The following is a 22,021-nucleotide window of genomic DNA, read 5'->3' as shown; positions in this document are numbered from 1 at the left end:
CCTTATTCATTGTCCCACTTTCACGTGCATATGATGTGATTGAAAATACCATGGCTTGGGTCAGGCACCCCTTAGTCTTCAGGGTCACATCTTTGCTCTTCAACACTTTGAAGAGGTCCTTTGCAGCAGATTTACCCAATACAATGCATCTTTTGATTTCTTCACTGCTGCTTCCATGGCTGTTGATAGTTGATCCAAGTAAAAGGAAATCCTTGACAACTTCAATCTTTTCTCCGTTTATCATGATGTTGCTCATTGGTCCAGTTGTGACGATTTTTTTCTTTATGTGGAGGTGTAATACATACTGAAGGCTGTGGTCTTTGATCTTCGTTAGTAAGTGTTCCAAGTCCTCTTCACTTTCAGCAAGCAAGGTTGTGTCATCTGCATAATGCAGGTTGTTAATGAGCCTTCCTCCAATCCTGATGCCCCATTCTTCTTCATATAGTCCAGCTTCTCAGATTATTTGTTCAGCATACAGATTAAATAGGTATGGTGAAAGAATACAACCCTGATGCACACCTTTCCTGACTTTAAACCAATCAGTATCCCCTTGTTCTGTCCGAACAACTGCCTCTTGATCTATGTAAAGGTTCCTCATGAGCATAATTTAGTGTTCTGGAATTCCCATTCTTCGCAGTGTTATCCATAGTTTGTCTTGATCCACACAGTCGAATGCCTTTGCATAGTCAATAAAACACAGGTAAACATCCTTCTGGTATTCTCTGCTTTCAGCCAGGATCCATCTGGCATCAGCCATGATATCCCTGGTTCCACATCCTCTTCTGAAAGTGGCCTGAATTTCTGGCAGTTTCCTGTCGATATACTTCTGCAGCCGTTTTCGAATGATCTTCAGCAAAATTTTGCTTGCATGTGATATTAATATCACATGCTGCAAAGGACCTTTTAAAAGTGTTGAAAAGCGAAGATGTCACCTTGAAGACTAAGGTGCGCCTGACCCAAGCCATTGTATTTTCAATCGCATCATATGCATGTGAAAGCTTGACAATGAATAAGGAAGACTGAAGAAGAACTGACACCTTTGAATTGTGGTGTTGTCAAAGAATATTGAATATACCATGGACTGCCAAAAGAATGAACTAATCTGTCTTAGAAGAAGTACAACCAGAATGCTCCTTAGAAGCAAGGATGGTGAGACTGCATCTTACATAATTTGGACACGTTATCAGAAGGGATCAGTCCCTGGAGAAGGACCTCATGCTTTGTAAAGTACAGGGTCAGTGGAAAAGAGGAAGACTCTCAATGGGATGGATTGACAGAGTGGGTGAAACAATGGGCTCAAGCATAACAAGGATTGTAAGGATGACACAGGACTGGGCAGCGTTTCGTTCTGTGGTCCATAGGGTCGCTATGAGTCGGAACTGACTTGATGGCAGCTAACAACGGCAACAACAAGAAGATAAACAAGGGGTGAAAATGGCTAGGAACAAGCTAGATCCTATCCTGCCTACCTCTAGGGGACCTTCTCCTGTGCCTTCAAGAGACTCCTATTGTTAATTACTGTCGAGTTGATTCTGACTCATGAGGACCCCATTTGTGCAGAGTAGAACTGCTTCTTAGGGTGTTCAAGGCTGTGAGTTTTCAGAAGTAGATCACCAGGCCTGTCTGAGGTGCCTCTAACCTATTGTTGTTGAGTTGATTCTGACTCAAAGTGACCCTACAGGACAGAGTAGAGCTGCCCCCATGTGGTTTCCAAAGAGCAGCTGGTGGATTTGAACTGCTGACATTTTGGTTAGCAGCTTAGCTATTAATCATTGTGCCAAGAGAGCTCTGAGGCGACTCTGGATGGGTTCGAATCACCAATCTTTTGCTAATAGTTGAGCACCAGTAGTTTGCACCACCCAGCCACCTCAAGAAACTCCAACCGCCTTCCATATGTCCATGTGAATTGTTGGGAAAAGCAGCAATTTCAATAGTAACTCCTATTTGTTGAGTACTTGCTATATGGCAGGTGTTTTACATATATTTTTTTCCTTAATCTCTTCAGTGATGGGAGAAAGAGGCACTGCAGGTCCACGACTTCTCCCAAACTCTTAGGCCAGAAATTAGACTTTTTTAGTTCCTAGGAAGGTGATGTGGTTTCTGTACTGTACATTGTCTCACACATTCAGCGGGGTCTGCAGCAGCATCTTATCATCAAAAATTCACACTTCCGTGGTGAAACATAGTAGTCACAAAAGAGGGATAAAGAAAGGCTATCCATAGCCTCACGTCAATACAGTCAGGCTTTGCCACCTAGTCACTATATGCCAAAGCTGAGGAAAAACTTGCAGTTTCCAGAACTCACCAGGTCTTGGAATTGCAGATGAGTGACTGTGGACCCATATTATTATGCTCCCTTGTGCAGGGGCTGAAGTTCAGAGAGCTGCCAGGACTGGCCCGAGCCACTTGGCTACTAAGTGGTGGCGCTCAAATACAAACCCAGGCCTCCTGATTCTAACACCTACTCCCTTAACCACCAGGCGTCCATGGAGCACATGTCGCCAAAAGCATCAGACACGGACATTAGTACCAACAAGCAGCTGTTACTTCCATTCATTGAGGGTGGGGGCATCCGAATCCTTGGCTGTCTCAATTCAGTTTTTAAAAATATGTACAATCTACCATGTCTGATGGTGCAGTGGTTAAGTGCTTAGACGCTAACCAAAAGATTGGCCGTTCAGGTCCACTAGCCACTCTGTGGGAGAAAGATACAGCAGTTTACTTCTGTAAAGATTTACAGGCTTGGAAACCCTATGGGGCAATTTTACTCTGTCCTACAGGGTAACTGTGAGTTGGAATCAACCTGATGGCAGTGGGTTTTGTTTGGGTACTGTTACGGATTGAATCGTGTCCCCCAAACATATGTGTCAACTTGGCTAGGTCATGATTTCCAGTATTGTATGATTGGCTACCATTTTGTGTTCTGATATGATTTCCCTGTAAATCCTGTCACTATGATGTAATGAGATGGATTTAGTGGCAGTTATATTGATGAGATCTACAAGATTAGATAGTGTCTTGAGCCAATCTGTTTTGAGATATAAAAGAGAGAAGCGAGCAGAGAGACAGGGGGACCTCATACCACCAAGAAAGCAACACCGGGAGCAGAGCACTCCTTTGGACCTGAGGTTTCTGCTCTCAGATGCTCCCAGACCAAGGGAAGATTGATGAGAAGGACCTTCCTTCAGAGCCGACAGAGAGAAAAAGCCTCCCCCTGGAGCTGACGCCCTGAATTTGGACTCACGGCTTACTAGACTGTGAGAGAATAAATTTCCCTTTTTTAAAGCCATCCACTTGTGATGTTTCTGTTACAACAGCACTAAATGACTGCAACAGGTACCATGTCTGGGCACTGTCTGCTCTAAATTCTTGCTACTAAAGTCTGGTTCATGGACGAGCAACATTGGTGTCACCTGGGAGCTTGTTAGAAATGCGGAATCTCAGGCTGCGCTCCAGACCTCCTGAATTGGAAATGCATGTTAGCAAGATCCCCAGTGGTTCACTTTCATGGCCCAGTATGCGAGGCTTTGCCCTAAAGCACTTGAAAGATCTCATTCCAACACATCACAACAACACTGTGAGGTGGGCACTATTGTCATCCGCCTCAGACAGCCAAGAAAAATGAGGACTTGGTCCAGGTCATACAACTGGTAGGTTCCAGATATGAACAGTGGTCTTCCTGGCTCCAGGGCCCTGGTGGCTCACTGCTGTGGAGTCAGCTTCGATTCGTGGAGACCCCATGTACAACAGGACAAAACATCATCTGGGCCTGTGTCATCTTCACAATTACTGGTGTGCTTGAGTCCACTGTTGCAGCCATGTGTATTTAGAGGGCCAGCCAACCCAGGGGTTCATCTTCCAGCACTTTATTGGACAATATTCTACTGTGATTTATAGGTTTTCATTAGCTAATATTTGGGAATATATCACCAGGCCTTTCTTCCTAGCCTGTCTTAGTTTGAAAGTGCTGCTGAAACCTGTCCACCATGGATGGCCCTGTTGGTATTTGAAATACTGGTGGCATAGCTCCCAGCAATATAGCAATTCACAAGCCACCACAGTAGGACAAACTGACAGGAGGGTGGTGGTATTCACCACTACACTGTCTTTTTCTTGCAGGCAGGAAGTGAAGCCCAGAATACTCTCTGGGACCATAGCAGGGGTCTGCTCCTCTTGACTGGCAAGGAGAGAGATGAGACCCAAATTGCGAATTGTGACTCCAAAGGGGCATCCCTCCACTATCCCCCATCTCCCGTCCCTCAGCTCCTTTGTCTGATTTTAGTAGTCGGTAGAGCTGTTCACACCTATTCCCATTCTCCTCCTTCTGGGCGCATGCTATGATTTCATATGATTTCACCTCCTCACCTCAGCTGAACACAGAGTCATGTCAGCCAATGAAATATGAGTAAAAGTGATAAGTATAATTTCCAGGCAGATGCATTTAATAGCTGTACCAGACAATGGGGTACCTCCGTTTATCCCACCATAGTGCTCCTAGAAGCACATAGAGACAGAGCCTTTGTCAGCCTGGGCCCCCGAGTGATGTCAAGGAGCAGAGCCCCCCCCAACCAACCATCACTGAACAAGGAGCATGAGTAAGAAATAAACCTTTGAATTTTTAAGCCTTTGAGATTTGGGGTTTTTTTGTTTTTGTTTTTGTTTTTTTTGTTACCCTGCCATAACCTAGCCTATCCTGGTTGATTCTCTGAGTCATCTTCCCTTCCTTCGGAGGGACTGATTTACGCCACAGGAATGCCAGCCAGCAGCTCTGTGGGTGGGAAATATGTACCTGCTTTTACCTACCCAAGCTAACAGCCTCTTCCTCTCTGTTGCCTGTGAGAGTTTGCCTCTTTCTCCTCCTTTCTTTCTCAGCATCAAATTTATTTCTGACTTATTTTCTTTGTTGAACCTCTACAACTCCTTATTTTCCAAAGCTATTTTTAGAGACTTCACTCTCCTCTGAAGGAAACAGTTCACATCTTGGTGCCCAGGGCTTTTTTAGCTCCTTTTAATGGGAGAGAATAGCACATACCAACAATTCTTCTGGCCACCATGTCATTTTCCCAAGAGATTCAGAGAAGAACAAAATGTCTCCATCAAATGAGTTTTGGACATTTGTCTCCAACCTCCTAATTGGACATGATCCTCCCCAGATCCTTCCTTTTGTAGGTTAAACCTGTGTCCCTCAAACCTAGTGATTTCCCAGACCTACTGCATCAGACTCTTTGGGGATGGGACCCAGAAATCTATGTTTTTCATAGGCTCCTTGAGTGATTTATCTGTAGATGATCGGGCAACAGTTTGAGGACAGGTGTTAGGGAGGCCTTGGGTTGGCTGTGTACCCTACATACTGAGGCCCACGTATTGTTGTAGCTCGTCCGTGCACATCAAGAAGTCATCACTGATAAGAAATATTAAATTCCCTTCCATGCATCTGGATGAAATTCTGTTTCCTTGTGAGTACGGCTAAGGTGAGAAGTTGAACACTCCCTTTCTTAGGATTTGCCATTTTGCCATTCACCGTCTTCCCCCTTACCAGGAAGGCCAATCAGGAAAAAGAAGGGTCAGCGTGCAGCTGTGGTTGTGTGAGCAAGTGCTTAGGTTGTGGAATAATCAGAAAGGGCAAAAGCCTACTCGTGGCTGGATGTGACCACCCATTCCTTGTCCAACAATTTGCAAGCAGACTGCTACACTCTGTCATCTCAAAGGATGTTTGGGAAGTTATGGCTTTGTTTCTTCTGTATTTGTTCTGTGGTGGCTGCGATTGTGACGGCTTGTGGAGACAAGCTTGAGGAAAACAGGCCTGGGGAAATCAGACAAAGGGCCAGGGTGTGCTCAGAAGCAACAAGTCCAGACCACGGGCATGAGAAGTCCAAACTGACCACGGGTGAGGTGTCAAGAAATAAAAAGAACTTGGAAGGTAGGCGATCAGAAGCTAGGTGAATACAAGGGCAACAGATAGATGGCAGGAGCACCTTATCAACTTTCTTCTATAGGTGGATCCAGAGGTAAACAGAGAGTTCCCCCAGGGCCTGGTGGTGGCTGCCATAGTGAAGATAAACCTAGCCTAGTGCCGTCGAGTCGATTCCAACTCATAGCGGCCCTATAGGACAGAGTAGAACTGCCCCATAAAGTTTCCAAGGAGCGCCTTGCGGATTCGAACTAACAACCCTTTTGTTTGCAGCCATAGCACTTAACTACTAAGCCACCAGGGTTTCCATAGTGAAGACATAAATGAAGATATAAGTGGGATAATCCAGCTGTAAAAAAACTTGTTGCTGTTGTGTCAATTCAAACTCATAGTGACCCTATAGGACAGAGCAAGGTTTCCAAGGAGCAGCTATTGGATTCGAACTGTCGACCTTTTGGTAGCAGCCAAACGCTTAAACACTGTACCACCAGGGCTCCTCTGTAGTGGGAGGGAAGTGCTCAGCGCTAAGGATGCTACTGGTGCATCACCGAAACACACAGCAGAGAACTTAATCAGTTCCCACAATGTCTCCTCGGAAGTCAGGTGCTGATCTGAGGATCTCCCATCACTAAAAAAAGGTTAAAAAACAGCCCCTTGGCCAGTGGATCCATTGGACTGTAACTGTGTCCTATGCTTATTAACCCCAAATAAATCTTTTCCTCTTAGTCCCAATTCTATTTAAACATACTAGTCATCAAAACCTTTCCCTTTGATGCTGCTTGTGAATATTTTAAAAGAACATCTGTTGATACTTAAAATCAATAAATACAAAAGGATCAGCCTCGTTTGTGGATAGGCGTGCAAACATAACCAAAAAGTTTAGCTTACATTTCATGAGAGAAGCAAAAGTTTGCTGGACTAGTGTTTATATAGCAGAAACAACAACACTAATGGTAATAGTAAAAAAAATAGTAGTTACAATAATAATAGTAAAAAGATGTTAGTAATGGCTGAACCTTACTGCTAGGATCAAAGATTTGTTGCTGGGCAGGTCTGGCCTGGGGCCCAATTTTCTGGACTCTGTGGGTTTCCAGCTTTCTATCCTTCCTATTGTAATCCACTTGCAGCATAGGGTCTAGTATCATTTACACTACAGCGTGAAAAAAAAAAAAATCATCAATGTGATGCCAGTTTAAGGACAGGAGATCTCTAATCTTATTTTAAGGGTAGAATAAAAATTTAAATCTGCTAATATTGGACTTTGGAAACCCTGTAGGTACAGTCAGAGGGCAGTATTTGGGTGGGTGCAGCCTGGGTGATGTTGGGACTTGTTATGGGCCTCCCTGCAGTCCTTGAAGTCATGTCGCACTTTAATAAATGAAGACCTTTGCAAGTTAAAAAGGATCATTAGATGCCAAAACACATTATTTCTCTTATTACAGGTGATCAAGAGCAGATGCTGATGCCAGGGCAAGATTAAAGGGAACTGGAGGAGTGAAGGCCAAAAGGTGAATTATTAATTCCCAAGTACATAAAACATTAGAGCACAGAAGTTTGAAAAACAGCTATTCTCTATAGCCATCAAAGCCAGAAAAATAAGCACTAACAACAGCAGGAGAAAATTAAAGGAGACAGAGAACACATTAACTTCAAGAGGGGGTAAGAAACTGTGTTTGTTTATGCAGTCATTCACATACATTTACTGAGCACATACTATGCAGGAGGCACAATGCTAGTGTCAAAGCAAAAGTCTCTGCCCCCATATTGCTCAAACAATCATGAGCCTACCAGACTGTAAGCTTCTCAAGGTCAGGAGGCACATTGGCTATGTGATAGTCGATTTTATTTATCAACTTGGCTATGGTTCCCAGTGGTTTGGCCAAACACTAGTCTAGTTGCTGTTCTGTAGTGTAATGTAATATAACGTAACTACTTTCTATAACGCAACTGAATGTAATCAATCAGTCGAAAAGGGAGCTTTCTTAGGGTGTGTTCTGCCTCCATACCATTAATAGTTATTTTGGCAGAACTCTTTCTTTACACCTTCTGCCGCCTAACCTACGGATTTTGCCCTTGCCAGCCTCCACGATCATGTGAGCCAATTCTTTGAAGTAAATTGTTCTTTTTCTCTCTAAACGTCTCACCCGTCCTGTTTCTCTTGAAAACCCTGAATAAGACAGGCAGGGTCACCACATCCCCAGATATGGACCTTGCTCCTAGTAGATGCCTAATAAATAACTGTTGCATGAATAATTGAACCAAGATAGAACCAATTGATATCTAGAAGAGGCAAAGTCATAGAGATAGAAAGTAGATTAGTGGTTGCCAGGGGCTGATGAGCGAGAAGAAAGGGAATTTATTGCCTAATGGATAGAGCTTCTGTTTGGGGTGAAGAAAAGCTTTTGGAAATGGACGGTGGTGATGGCTGTAAAACATTGTGAATATAATTAATGCCACTGAATCATACACTTAAAAACAGTCCAAATGGAAACTTTTATGTTTTATATAGATTTTTCCGTAATAAAATAAAAATTTTAAAAAAGATTGAGCCCATGGGGAAGACAAAGAAGTCATCAAGTAATTACAGATCCTTTTATCTAGCCTGGGGCTGATTTATTTCTGCCTCGAGGCAGGAGGGTGGCAGACAGAGATCTATATTCATCCGAAGACTCCACTTATCTTCAGCCCTCATTGCCTGGAGTGCTGTTTCTGGAAAAAGCTTCTCTTTGGAGAAGGCCGAGTTTAACAAGTCAGACCTGTAACTTCACCAACCCTCCAAGTCGTCAGGCTCTAGCGTTTGTATTTAATTACCTGTTGTCACCACTTATTGGCTGTTCCAAGAACACAGAACATAGCTTCCAAAGTAGGTATCTTTTTTGGAGCTGCACTTCCCAAATCTCAATGAATGGAGTCAAAACAGCGCCTGGTAGTGTGACTGACAACTGCACCTCGGGGAGGGGCACGAGTCACTCAACTCTGAGAAAGGACTGGAAGGCATCCACTTCTCTGCCTGCCTCTGCGGAAAGGGCTGGGTGAGGCACAGAAACCACAAAGCTCCTCACACACATTTGCATGTGGCTGGTTGTCCACCAGGTAGAGGAGGTGGCTTTTTCTGTGCAAATTCCAGCCTTCTCCTTTACGCACATCCAAAGCCGTCCCTGATCCTATTGAAGTCCACGGGATGCTGCCCACACAAGGCCTTTCGACCTGGAAGAGATCCTCCCTGTTGCTTTGCCTTGCTTTTCTTCACATCTCAATAAACCCTTCTCATCTCATATTTATCAAACTCAATCACAAAGGGACCACTTAATTAACATGCTGCCATTGTGCAGAGGATGATCTGGAAGCTTAAAGCCATTTATGAAACCTCACACTGTTCCAGACGACAAAAACAGTGGGATGTTCCATCTGGGAGGGAGCTTCCGCCGAAACAGATGTCAGTGTTTCCATGGCTAAGAACCTAATATTACAATATCATAGTATGTTGTGCCATTTGGTTAGGTGAGGCACCCTCTGAGTGGGTGTTCTCTCGTCTCCCCTGCCTGGATGCAGCCAAATCCTTCAGCACCAAAATATTTGCTCTGGCGAGGGGCCTTGGTTTACATTTCTCTTGTACTTATTTCCTCACAGAGCCTATACTGGGCTGGGCACATTGAAAGAGCTCACCTAAGACTTGCTGACACATTTGTTGGCCGTGACTATGGCATACTGTGCAGGTCTGGTCGCTCCATGCCATGAAGGCAACACTGCAAGTGAGGTCACGGTCCCAAGGGTTTGTTTCAAGACGAGTTGATTTTTGATACATGGATCTGAGCTTTGTTTCAGAGCACAATGCTCAATTTTGACATCTACCAGCTGCCTCACTTCAGTCTTAATCTCTAACTGTTTAATTCTTTAACTCATTTTTTTAAAGTTTTTCTAACATCTTAAAAAAATTTATTGTGTTTTAAGTGAAAGTCTACAATTCAACTCAGTCTCTCATACAAAAACTTACACACACCCTGTTACGTACTCCTAGCTGCTCTCGCCTAATGTGACAGCTTGCTCCTCCTCTCCACCCCTTATTTCCGTGTCCATTCAACCAGCTCCTGTCCCCCTCTGCCTTCTCATCTCACCTCCAGACAGGAGCTGTTCGCATAGTCTCATGTGTCTACTTGAGCTAAGAAGCTCACTCCTCACCAGTATTAATTTCTGTCTTATAGTCCAGTACAATCACTGTCTGAAGAGTTGGCTTCGAGAATGGTTCCAGTGTAGGACTAACAGAGGGTCTCAGGGCCATGATCAATGGTGTCCCTCCAGTCTCGGTCAGACCATTAAGTCTGGTCTTTTTAAAAGAACTTGAGGTCTGAGTCCCACTGTTCTCCTGCTCTATCAGGGTTCTCTTATGTGTTCCCTCTCAGGGTAGTCCTTGCTGATAGCTGGGCACCATCTACTTCTTCCAGTTTAAGGCTAGTGGAGTCTCTGGTTTATGTCGCCCTTTCTGTCTTTTGGGCTCTTATTTACCTTGTGTCTTTAACTCATTTTTATTGACCACTTACCATGTGCCAGGCATTGTGTGGGCTCCATAGGAGGATGAAAAAATAAATAAGATAAAGATATTTACTATAAAAACTTAAAAATCTTACATGATTTTCTTAAAATGTCACTGATATTGTTTTTTCTATTAACACAAGAAATACCTATTCATTAGAGAAACTTGAGAAAACACAGACAAGCAAAAGTAAAAAAAAATTACCCACAACCTTCAGAGTTAAGCCTCTGACAGCAATCTCTTTGTATATTTCCTTCTAGTCTCTTTTTCTGCCTTATGTTCCATGTTCCTCTCGTAGGCCATTCTTAGTCCAGTCTCTATATTGCTGATGACTTCTCACTCTTCTGGAAAAAGTCTCCTCATCTCCTTTCTATCCACTTTCTGCTGAAACTGATTTCTGGCCTCTTAGGAGGCTAATGTCATCCTTGAATCATCTGGTCCCTGCTGACCAGCCTCATTTTGTACCAACCTCCCTTCATTCTCCATTCCAGCCACAGTAACCTTCTTCCCACCAGAAGGGTTTGCACATACTGTTCCCTCTGCCTGAAACACTCTTCCCTCCCTTCTCTGCTTTGCTACCTACTTCTCATCCTTCAGATTCCAGCTTAGTTGTCACATCCTTAAAGAATCTTGCCCAGACTTTCCAGAACAGAGCAAGCATCTCCTACCTTCTCATAGTACCACATACCTGTGCTTTGGGGGTACTCTCAGGGTGGGGATTTCACATTTCTTTGGGTCTTTTTTTAAATTAATATTTTCTCTCCCAGACTTAAGTTCCATGAGGGTAGGCACCACGTCTGTTTTGCTCTCCAATGGATTTCCAGGGCCTATCACAACATCTGGCACATAGTAGGTACTCAATAAATATTACTGATCAATTAAATTAATTTGTTTCCTGGTTACCTCAACTAATGGAATGGCATCTCTTAAGGACTATTCCTATGATGCTCATTGTGTGACTGGCCATTTCTTCCACATCCCAGGCACTAAAAAAATGATGCTGTGTTAGCTCTAGTCATGTAAACAACTTCCTGGCCTTTCAAGAGAGTGTTCAAAAAGCCTGGATGAGGTTCTATGCTATTCATGCCACTGCCTGGGCTGTTTCTCTTTCCTTCTCACCTTTACCTCTCAAGAGAAATTCTATCAACTAGGCCCAGCCTAAATACCTCCTCCAACATGAAGCCTTCCCTGATCTCCCTTTACCAACAGCACAGCCTTCTTTGGTGGAAGCAGAAGTGATTTCACTCTGCTCCTTGTAAATGCAGTTGTCTGTGTGCTGGGTTATTAGCCCATCTGCACTCTGGCTAAGTCTCAAGTCCCGTAAGAAAGCTCCCATCATAACCTGGTCCCAACCTACCTGTTTCTCACCATTCTTCCTTCTTTGCCCTCTCTGTTTCAGGTATAAAACCAAAACCAAACCCACTGCCATTGAGTCAATTCCAACTCATAGCAACCCCATAGGGTTTCCAGGCAGTAATCTTTACGGAAGCAGACTGCCTGCCACACCTTTTTCCCGTGGAGACTCTGGTGGTTTTGAACCACTGACCTTTCAGTTAGCAGCTGAGGCTTTAATCACTGAGCCACCAGGGCTCCAGGTATACCGTTCTCTCCAACTGAAACTCTTTCCTGCCTCCTTTCCACATGGCTAACTTCTAATCATCCTCCAGGCTTTGGCTTCAAAGTTCCTTCCCTCTGGAAGACTTCCTTGATGGCCTAGGTTAGGTTGGATGCTCCAGGTATGTGTCCCACGAGCACCCTCATCCAGCATTTTTCACACCTTGTTTGCCAGTCCTCCCTACTAGAGTGTGTGCTCCATGATGGCAGGTATCAATCAGGGCTACCTTGCTCACCTGGCACAGAAAAAACAAACAGATGAAAAACCCAAAACAAATGAAAAACCCAAACTTGTTGCTGTTGAATCAATTTTGACTGACGGTGACCCTATGCGTGCAGACTGGAGCTACTCTATCGGGTTTTCAAGGCTGTGGTCTTTTGGAAGCAGATTGTCAAAACTTCCTTCCAAGGCACCACCGACTTTCCAGTTAACAGCCAAGTGCTTAACCACTGCACCACCAGGGCTCCTTATAGTAGGTGCTTAATAAATAATTGGTGAATGAACAAATGAATGAATTGAGGCTATCTTAGACACCTTTGTGGAAACCCTGGTGGCCTAGTGGTTAAGAGCTGTGTGCTGCTAACCAAAAGGTTGGCTGTTCAAATCCACCCGGCCCTCCTTGGAAACTCTATGGTGCAGTTCTATTCTGTCCTATAGGGTCTATGAGTCGGAATCCACTCGACGGCAATGGGTTGTTTTGTTTTAGGCACCTTTGTAACCCTCTAGCTATGTGTCTGCTCTACCACTGTGCTCTGCACAGAGCAGGACCTTCAAAATTATTTGTGGGCTGGAAACAGATGGAACTGAGGTTTCCCGGTAAATACTTCTGGAGATGGCAAGGAGGGAGTGCTGAACCGGGAGCTCCATGAAAGCAAGGACTGCTCTCATCCATCTCTGTGTCACCTGCTCAGCCCTGGGGTCCACAGTACCTGCGAAATTGCTGTTTATTGAGCATATTGGGAGGCTTGATTGGAATAGCAGCTCTATTGCCTCGGGCAAATCCCTTTCTTCTCTAGCCGTAGCTTAGTATTTCCATCTTTAAAATGGGAATAATCATGCTACCTACTTGAATCAGGATTCATTGAGCACCAAGCACGTGATAGGAGCACAGTGAGTGTGGGCTAGTGTCCTCCCATCTGCCCCGGCCACGCGGAGTTCTTTATGCCAGCCAGGGCAGCTCTGAACCCCCAGTGGTGCAGGCACAAGGGCCAGGGCGGGCGTAGGCGAGGGCCTTCGCAGTTTTGCTTTCGAGATACACCTGGCTGAAGCCCGGCGCCCCCGCCCCTGCTCGGCCAGCGCTCGTGGAAGTTTCCGCCGCCAGCGGTGAGTCACGGCCCTTTTTTTAGCAGCGGCGTTGGATGTGCATCATAATTTACTGAGACTCCCGAGAGCCCGGCCGCTGCCGCCGCCTTCGTCAATGCAGACGAGCCTGGCGCGGGGGAGGAGACTTTGGCCCGCGCCCCTCGGGCGCTGCTTCCTGTTCACCACGGTGCCTGCCTGCAGTTACCGGTGCTGCCAGGCTGTCTTGGCGAGCCAGGGAGCCCAGCAAGGAAACTCACTCCTCAGGGGCGCCCTGGCGTGGTGCTCTTGGACTTCCCAGGCCTTGGAACCAAAGAACGGTGGGCTGTAAGGGTGGGGGGCTGCGGTGAAGGGGAGAAAAGCCATGAAGCAGTTATTCGTGCCTGTCCAATCATCCACTCACCCACCCAATCACCAGCCTTTCAATCCATCCAGGCATTCGCTCGCGCACTAAGAAGTCCCTCAAGGCCCTCTCTTCCTTCCCGTTCACCCGAACATGGATTCCATCATCCATCCACCCATTCGCTCTTCCACCCAACCACACGCCTTCCCTCCAGGCATCTGACATGTTGAGTCACTTAAGGTCTTCTCTTCACCATCCACCACCCACCCAATAACTCTTTTATTTACCTCCCATTTACCTATACATCTGTGTATCCACCCATCCGTCTACATATTCCTCTGTTCCTTCCTTCCTTCCTCCCCCCTTACTTCGTGCCTGCCTGTCTGCCCGCCTGCCGGCCTGCGCCCCCCTGCCTCCCTGCTTCCCTGCTTCCCTGCCTCCCTGCCTCCCTTCCTATTAGTATTCGCAGCACTGGATGCCCACCACCCATCTGTCAGTTTGTTGTGCTGTTACTGTGGTGGCTTAAGTGTTGCTATGATGCTAGAAGCTATGCCACCCGTATCTGAAATACCAGCAGGGCCACCCATAGTAGACAGGTTTCAGCAGAGCTTCCAGACTAAGACAGACTAGGAAAAAAGGCCTGATGATCTACTTCCAAAAATTAGCCAGTGAAAACCCTATGGATCACAACAGAACATTTTCTGACCTGCTTGCTTTGAACACGTCATCAAGAGGAATCAATTGCTTGGAGGACATTATATTTGGTGAAGCAGAGGGCCAGTGAGGGTGAGGGAGACCCTGGGTGCGATGGATTGCCACAAAAACCACAATCATGATAATGATGCCGGACAGGGAAATGTTTCCTTCTGCTGTACAAAATAAGGGTGCCATGAGTTGGAGTCAACTTGATGGCAGCTATCTATCAATTTATGCTGGATGCTGAGAATACAAAGATGACTAGGGCAGGGTCTCTGCTCTTGCAGAATCCAGGTTCCAAAGATAGCGTGGTCTAATATACCCCAGGAGAAAAGTCCTTGCTCTCACTTCTCTCAGAATTAAAGAAATACGTGTAATAGAATCCTATTATGACAGGATAATAATAGCAGTAGTAGCTAACCTTTATTAAGTGTGATTTGCCAAGGAGCGTTCTAATCTTTTCACACGCAGCATCTGATACGATACTCCTGCCAACCCTGGGAGGTAGGTATTATTATTATACACAATTTGAAGATGAAAGAAACAGCAGCTCACAAAAATTGAGAAATTCCTGTGGCTACAAAGCTATTAAATGGTGTACCATCTGTCTGAGACTCAGATTTCTCTTCTGTAAAATAGGGATAATGCCCATGTCTTGACTAGTGTCCATGTGCAAGAATTGCTGTGTCTGATAAACTCATTGCTATCTGAGATTACAGAATACAAGTGGGCCCAGAGGAAAGGAGACATACCTATTGTTATCCATGCTCGTTATTTTGTTGTTGTAGTTAATTGCTTTCAAGTCTATTCCAAATCATGGCAACCCCACGTGTGCAGAGTAGAGCTGCTGGATAGGGTTTTAAGGCTGTGATCTTTCAGAACCAGATTGCCAGGCCTGTCTTTCGAGGCACCTTTGGATAAACTGGAACCACTGACCTTTTGGCTAGTAGTTGAGCGCTTCACTCTTTGCACCATCCGAGGACTCCATGATCATTATAAACCAAACCAAACTCGTTGTCATCAAGTTGATTCTGACTCATAACAACCCTATAGGACAGAGTAGAACTGCCCCATAGGGTTTCCAAAAAAATCTCTGTGATTTCATTATCTGGAAGTAACAGCTATTAGCATATTGGCTTATGTACTTCAATATGTTCTACTACCCATATATACAGGTTTTATGTGTATATATTTTTTTCTTTGCAAATACTGGATCACACTATTAAAAACTTTTAAAATATAATATGCCATGAACATCTTTTCAAGAATTTAACAAATTTTTAAGAAATTTACAAGGAGAAAATAAACTGCCACCTTGGCTGCTGCTTCTTTTCCTCCTCCTCTCCTCCTTGTGGTTCTTCCTTTCTCCTCCTCCATATCGGTTAGAGTTCTTAGTTAGAGACAACAGAATCCACACTGGCTAAGTTTAAGTAGGAAGGGATTTATTAATAAGCAGATTGAAAGTGTTTATTATTATTTTTATTGTTAGGATATTATTACTAATGTATTATTAACAATATGGATTCAGAAGAGGACGTGGAACCAAAGATATTGTCGCTGATGTCAGATGGATCCCTGCTAAAAGCAGAGAATACCAGAAAGATGTTTACCTGTGTTTTATTGACTATGCAAAGACATTCGACTGTGTAGATCGTAACAAATTATGGATAACATTGCAAAGAATGGGGATTCCAGAACACTTAATTGTGCTCATGAGGAACCTGTACATGGATCAAGAAGCAATTGGTTGAACAGACCAAGAGGATACTGCATGGTTTAAAGTCAGGAAAGGTATGTGTCAGGGTTGTATCCTTTCACCATACTTATTCAATCTATATGCTGAGCAAATAATACGAAAAGCTGGACTGTATGAAGAAGAATGGGGCATCAAGATTGGAGGAGGTCTCATTAACAATCTGCGTTATGTAGATAACACAACCTTGCTTGCTGAAAGTGGAGAGGACTTGAAGCACTTACTGATGAAGATCAAAGACCACAGCCTTCAGTATGGATTGTACCTCAACATAAAGCAAACAAAAATCCTCACAACTGGACTAATAATTAACATCATGATAAATGGAGAAAAGATTGAAGCTGTCAAGGATTTCATTTTACTTGAAGCAACAATCAAAATGCAAGGAAGCAGCAGTCAAGAAATCAAATGACACATTGCAGTGGGCAAATCTGCAAAAGGCCTCTTTAAAATGTTAAAAAGCAAAGATGTCACCTTGAAGACTACGGTGTGCTTGGCCCAAGCCATGGTGTTTTCAGTTACCTCATATGCATGCAAAAGCTGGATGACAAATAAGGAAGACTGAAGAACTGACACCTTTGAATTGTGGTGTTGCGAAAGAATATTGAATATACTGTGGACTGCCAAAAGAATGAACAAATCTGTCTTGGAAGAAGTACAACCAGAGTGCTGCTTAGAAGCAAGGATGGAGAGACTACTTCTCACGTACTTTGGACATGTTATCAGGAGTGACCAGTCCCTGGAAAATGACTTCATGCTCGGTAAATTAGATGGTCATTGAAAAAGACCTTCAATGAGGTAGATTGACACAGTGGCTGCAACAAGGGGCTTAAGCATACCAACAATTGTGAGGATGGCACAGGACCGGGCAGTGTTTTGTTCTGTTGTGCAGAAGGTCACTATGAGTTGGACGTGACTTGACAGCACCTAGCAACAATAACAACACAATTGTCAGACAGACTGAATAAACAGACTCTAGAGCAAGTTTCCAGGAAGACAACTCTGCAAAACACAGCATAGAACCGGGCCACCAAGAGAGCTGCTGGATGAGAAAACTGTGGTCATAGCTGCTGATTCTAGAACCATGCCACATCTGCTACAATCTACTGGCAAAACAGGTGTCACTCACTCTTTGTCTTACTTATCTAGTGCGGCTATAACAGAAATACCACAAGTGGACGGCTTTAACAAAGAAATGTTTATTCTCTCGAAGTCTAGTAGGCTAGAAGTCCGAATTCAGGGTGTCAGCTCCAGGGGAAGGCTTTCTCTTACTGTTGGTTCTGGAGGGAGGTCCTTCTGGTCAACATCCTCCTAGCCTAGGAGCTTCTCTGCACAGGAACCCCAGGTCCAGGGGACGTGCTCTGCTCCCAGCACTGCTTTCTTGGTGGTATGAGGTCTCTAACTCCCTGCTCACTTACCTTTCCTTTTATCTCTTGTAAGATAAAAGATGGTACAGCCCACACCCCACGTTGGATCGGGGATGTGACCTGAGTAAGGGTGTTACATCCCACCCTAATCCTCTTCAACATCATCTAATCTTGCCTCATTAACCACAGGCAGAGATTAGGATTTGTAACACATAGGAAAATTACATCAATCACAAAATGGAGGACAACCACACAATACTGGGAATCATGGCCTAGCCAAGTTGACATGTATTTTTTGGGGACACGATTCAGCCCATGACACCCTGCCTGTCTTCCCTGCATTCAATTCCATATGAAAGTCTTGTGTACATACATTTCATTGGCAGAACTTAAATCGCACCCAAACCCTAGCTGTAAGGGAGCCTGGGAAATATACTTCTTAGTTTTTCAGCTTCGCCCACTAGACTGAGGCTAAAGAAGGTGTTGAGGGAGCCAGTCTGCAGGGGCTGCCCAGCTCCCCACTATTTTACTGGAGGAATTCTTAGAGTTTATCTTGTTGAAAGCCTTCATTTTACAAATGGGGAAACTGAGGCCTATAGATGGGCCCTCCCAAGGATATGTCACAAATTAATGTCAAGAGAGAGCTAGAATCCGAGGCTGCAGTGGTACTACACGGTACCACTCTCTGCCATCTCTCTGTGCCTAGCTTTAGGACTTTACATAAGTGGATCTGGTCTGGCAGTCATAAACTTCAGTAGCCTACAAGCTCATGAATGCAAGAAACATCACTGCCTTGACTTCTAACCCCATGTGCTCAGAGCTGACAGGAAATGCCATCTCAGAAATTATTGGGGTGCTTTCCGCTCCTGGTGTTGTCAGAATCAGCAAAGCTCACGTGGTAGATGATTTTTATAATTGTTATTGACATCCTCTCTGTCCTCTTCTCTTTGCTTCCCTGCAAGGCTCAGGGCATGGCCCCTGATCTCATGGACCATGTGTGCCAGTAGGAAAGACATAGTAAAACAGACCACTGCAATACAGCAGGGCATCTGCTGAGCAATGACAAGGGTACATAAAGCTTGACATAGGGCACAGAGGAGGGACACCTAACTGAATTTGGAGGTCAGTGTATCGGTTACCTATTACCACAATAATTCTGCATAACAAACTACCCAAAACTCCAAAAACTTAGTGGCTTAAAAGAATAACATCTATTTAGCTCATGAGTCTGTGGATTAGCTGGTTGGTTCTTCTGGCTTCAGTTGGACTCACTTGAATATCTGTGGTCAGGTACAGGTCATCTAGTTAGCCATGCTGATCTTGGCTGGGTTCTCTTACATATTTGGGCACTGACTGACTATTGTTTGGTTGAGGATAGCCTTGGCTGTGCAACTGGGATGACTCAGCTCTGCTCTGCATACTTCATCCTCTAGCAGGCTAGCTTGGGCAGGTTCTCATGGTGAAGTCAGAGGAGGAAAAAAATGAAAAATGTGCAAGTGGTTTTTCAAGCTTCTCTTTGCATGACAACTGCTAAAACCCCACTGGTCAAACAAGCCACATGATCAAACTCAGAATCATGGATTAGGGAAAATAGATTCTACCTCTTAACCAGAAAAGCTAAGTCACCTTGTAAAGGGTGAGGATTCAGGGAGTGGTGAAGAATTCCAGCCAGTTTTGCCATCTGCCACATTAGGGAAGACTTTTTGGAGGAGATGATAACTAGGCTATAGTTTTGAAGTATGAACTGAAGTTGGTTAGGTGAAAGGGTGACGTGTGTGTGGTGAGAAAGAATGTAGAGCAGATGAATCAGCATTTACTAATGTCCAAGAGCCTTATCTGGAATTTCTAGTGGTTCCATGTGGTTAAAGACTAAGTGCAAGAGAAGAATAGAAGGAGATGAAGCTGGAAGGGGCAGCAGAGAACAAGATCATGAAGGTTTCTTAAAGAACCTGTTTCTTATCCTAATAATGGGGGTGGTGGTGTGGGGAGGGGATTTTATGAGTTTTAAGATTAATGTCTATGTTTTTGAAAAAATACTCTGGGATAATATTCAGAATGGACGAGAGGACTCAAGAAGACCAGCGAAGAGCTTATACTACCAGCAGTAGAGGTAGAGAGATGTGAATTTATTTGGGAGATAGCAGTGCGTCATACTGTGGTGGCTTGTGTGTTCCTGTGATGCTGGAATCTATGCCACTGGTATTTCAAATACCAGCAGAATCACCCATAATGGACAGGTTTCAGTGTAGTTTTCAGACTTAGACAGACTGGGAAGAAGGACCTAGCAGCCTACTTCTGAAAAAACTGGCCATTGAAACCCATGAATAGCAGTGGAAAATTGTCTGATACAGTGCTTGAAGATGAGTCTGCCTTGTTGGAAGGCTCTTAAAATAATTCTGGGGAAGAGCTGCCTCCTCAAAGTAAAGTTGACATTAATGATGTGGATGAAGTCAAGCTTTCGGGACCTTCATTTGCTGATGTGGCATGACTGAAAATGAGAATAAACAGCCGCAAACATTCATTAATAATTGGAATGTAGAATGTACAAAATGTGAATGAAGGAAAATTGGAAGTTGTCAAAAATGAAACGAAACACTTGAAGAATGATATCCTAGGCATTAGTGAACTGAAGTGAATGGGTATTAGCTATTTTGAATTGGACAATCATAAAGTTTACTATGTTGGGTGTGATGGCTAATGTTATGTGGCTAAGCCATGATTCCCAATATTGTGTGATTGTCCTTCATTTTGTGATCTGATGTAATTATCCTCCATTTTATGGTTATAAATCCTAACCTCTATATGTCAATGGGGCAGGATTAGTATGGAGTGTATTTTGAATCACAGCCTTACAAGAGGGTGTGACTCAAGCAACACCCTTACTCAAGGCCCACCTTTACTAAGGTCACACCCTTGCTCTGATGTAAGGGGAGTTTTCTTAGGGATGTGACTTGCATCCACGATATTTCTGGGTGATCTGGTAAAGCTTTCCTTTGTTCTGGATCCTGCATCCAGCTTGTCATAATCTGACCTCCGGTTCCTGAAAGTTGAGCTAGCAATCTGACCAGCCAATTTGGGGATTTTCCAGTTTCCACAGCCCTGTGAGCCAACAGCATGTTGTCTGATCTGCCAGTTGTGGGTTTGTCAGCCCCTACAACCATGTGAGTCAGAACCATCCAGCCTGATGCCTGACCCACAAATTTGGGACTTGCTAACCTCCACAACTGTGTGAGGCATTTCCTTGAGATAAAACTCTCTCTTTATTTTTATATGCACATGCATCATGGGTTTTGCTTCTCTGAAGAACCCAGCCTAAGACACCAAGAATGACAAACTGAAGAAGAATGGGTTCTCAATCATCATCAAAAAGAACATTTCAGGATCTATCCTGAAATACAACCCTCTCAGTGATAGGATAATATTCATATGCCTACAGGGAAGACCAGTTAATATGATTATTATTCAAATTTACAAACCAACCACTATGGCCAAAGAAATTGAAGATTTTTTACCAACTTCTGCAGTCTGAAATTGACCAAACATGTAATCAAGATGCATTGATAATTACTGGTGATTAGAATGTGAAAGTTGGAAACAAAGAAGAAGGATCAGTAGTTGGAAAATATGGCCTTGGCGGTAGAAATGACACCAGGGATTGTATGAAAGAATTTTGCAAGACTTATTCATTGCCAATACCTTTTTCAACAACATAAATGGTAACTATACATGTCACCAGATGCATTATACAGGAAACAGATTGACTTCATTTGTGGAAAGAGATGATGGAGAAGTTCATTATCATCAGTTAGAAGAAGGCCAGAAGCTGCCTGTGGAACAATCAATTGCTCATATGCAAGTTCAGGTTGAAGGTGAAGAAAATTACAAGTCCATGAGAGCCAAAGTACAACTTTGAGTATATCCCACCTGAGTTTGAAGACCATCTCAAGAATAGATTTGATGCATTGAACACTAATGACCAGAGACCAGATGAGTTGTGAGATGACATCAAGGACATCATACACGAAGAAAGCAAGAGGTCATTAAAAAGACAGAGAAGACCAAAATGGATGTCAGAAGAGACTCTAAAACTTGTTCTTGAATGTAGAGTAGCTAAAGTGAATGGAAGAAATGATGAAGTAAAAGAGCTGAACAGAAGGTTTCAGAGTGACTCGAAAAGACAAAGTCAAGTATTATAAAGAAATGTGCAAAGACCTGGAGTTAGAAAACCCAAAGAACACACTTGGCAAAGAACACACTTCCAAAAAAGGAAGAACACACTCAAGCTGAAAGAACTGAAGAAAAAATTCAAGCCTTGAGATGCAATATTGAAGGATTCTATGAGCAAAAAATTGAATGACACAGAACATCAAAGGAGATGGAAAGAATACAGAATCACTGTACCAAAAACAATTAACTGACATTCAGCCATTTCAGGAGGTAGCATATGATCAAGAACTAATGGTACTGAAGGATGAAGTCCAAGCTTTACTGAAGGCATCATTGAAA

At 43.9% G+C, this 22,021-nt stretch overlaps 1 long non-coding RNA gene across 1 annotated transcript in view; it reads left to right on the top strand.

Annotated features, from left to right (window-relative positions):
- The window catches only part of LOC126061915 (uncharacterized), a 153,993-nt gene that overhangs the window by 43,523 nt on the left and 88,449 nt on the right, over positions 1 to 22,021 (top strand). Inside the window, exon 2 of the long non-coding RNA XR_007513936.1 lies at positions 7,354 to 7,419. This is a non-coding gene — a long non-coding RNA (uncharacterized LOC126061915). The remainder of the gene's footprint in view (positions 1 to 7,353; positions 7,420 to 22,021) is intronic.

This window comes from Elephas maximus, chromosome 2 (genome assembly GCF_024166365.1).
Source record: "Elephas maximus indicus isolate mEleMax1 chromosome 2, mEleMax1 primary haplotype, whole genome shotgun sequence".
NCBI classification, from domain to species: Eukaryota; Metazoa; Chordata; class Mammalia; order Proboscidea; family Elephantidae; genus Elephas; species Elephas maximus.
The sequence above is the reverse complement of the archived record's forward strand: the minus strand, read 5'-3'. Positions and strand labels throughout refer to the sequence as shown.